We start from the raw sequence: 1,525 nt of genomic DNA on the forward strand, positions 1-1,525 counted from the left end.
GTCGAACTGCCCAAGGCCTCGGTTTTGACTACCAGTCGAGTAAAAAGGCCTGGATGACAGTGGAGGTCTTTAGCACGTACCTGAAATCCATGAACGATCGAATGGTTTCGGAAGGGCGCAAGATCCTGCTGCTTGTGGACAACGCTCCCTGCCATGATCGTGAAGCTGGTGAAGGTTTGTCAAATATTTCGTTGTGGATGCTTCCAAAGAATACAACGGCGTACCTGCAGCCTCAGGATGCGGAATTTATTGCCTCGTTCAAGGCGAATGTCAAGAAGCGGCAACTGAAGAACGCCTTGGACCAGATTGACTAGGTGATGGCAGGGCGCCAGGACAGGCTCAACGAAGTACCGTTAGTTGTAGCGATGGAGTGGGAGCGGGATGCATGGCGCTCTGTGTCAACGTCGACAGTTGCGAACTGTTGGCAACGAACTGGAATCCTGGACTGTGACTTGTCAGCGTTCAGCAATCGAATGACTGCAGATCATATGAATTGATCGGGCAAAAAGAGATACTGTTAAAACGAATAACCTCTTGTGTTGATGTACTGTGAAGAATTTACATCATTTGCCGTTTCCAAGTCAGTGGGAGTCAGTACATCAATTCGTTTTCTATTGGCTGATAATTGAAGCGTTGTTCAAACTGCCAGGCCAAATCATACTCCAGTTTCTGAAATTCTTCGAGGCCCACTTTAGCGTACAATTCGGTTTTCACTGTAAATTTGAGTACAAAATTTCGGAGGTTCCATATTTTGGAATCAGTTATTACTCATATACTAATACGTAGTACATTCCTGTGAAAGGTAATTGAATTAGTAAACAACCCCTGGAAGTTGCCCACGACTGTTAATATACTCACGTATATTTACCCCTTTACGAAACATTTTCGAAACAATCTCTTCAAACTCTATATTATGCCGTCACATTCAAAACGACAGTACTCGACCCAACAGTGTGTGATTGACACGAGGAGCTTTTGCTTGACTTGGACTCGAAAACGGCCAAATGACCCGCGTTTTCCTTGCACATCGTCTGACTTGGTTGTAGACTTGGTAGTGTGCCAATTTGCAGGGGCGATGGTTGTTCATCTGTTGGCAAGCGTTGCCTACTGAAGGGCGGTTTCCCTGTAGTTGGCTGTGGTCCCTGGATCCCGTCGTGGAATGCAATAATACACGGCGTCTTCGGGTGCAATGCAAGCTTGCATTGCACCCGAAGACGCCGTGTGTGGACTCGTGACCGGGGCGATTCAAACCGGTGGCACTTGGGGGTGCATATTTCCATCACAGGGGTGCTCCACGTCCCCTGCCGCCATGACGATTGCGCCAGGAACTTGGATCGTTGCAGTTGCCAACGACACGTCATTCGCAGTGTCCAGTGCGTCCAAGGAGCTGCTCTGTGGCGGCACCGGGGGCATGCGCTCCCCAGGGCACCTTTTGCCCACTTCAAGGCACGATGTCATCAGGAACCCTTTGTAACTCGACAATGAGGTCGTGGAAGGCCACGACTGGGACGTGCGTTGCCCCGCA

Source organism: Aphanomyces invadans (genome assembly GCF_000520115.1).
Source record: "Aphanomyces invadans strain NJM9701 unplaced genomic scaffold supercont1.61, whole genome shotgun sequence".
Lineage (NCBI taxonomy): Eukaryota > Oomycota > Saprolegniomycetes > Saprolegniales > Verrucalvaceae > Aphanomyces > Aphanomyces invadans.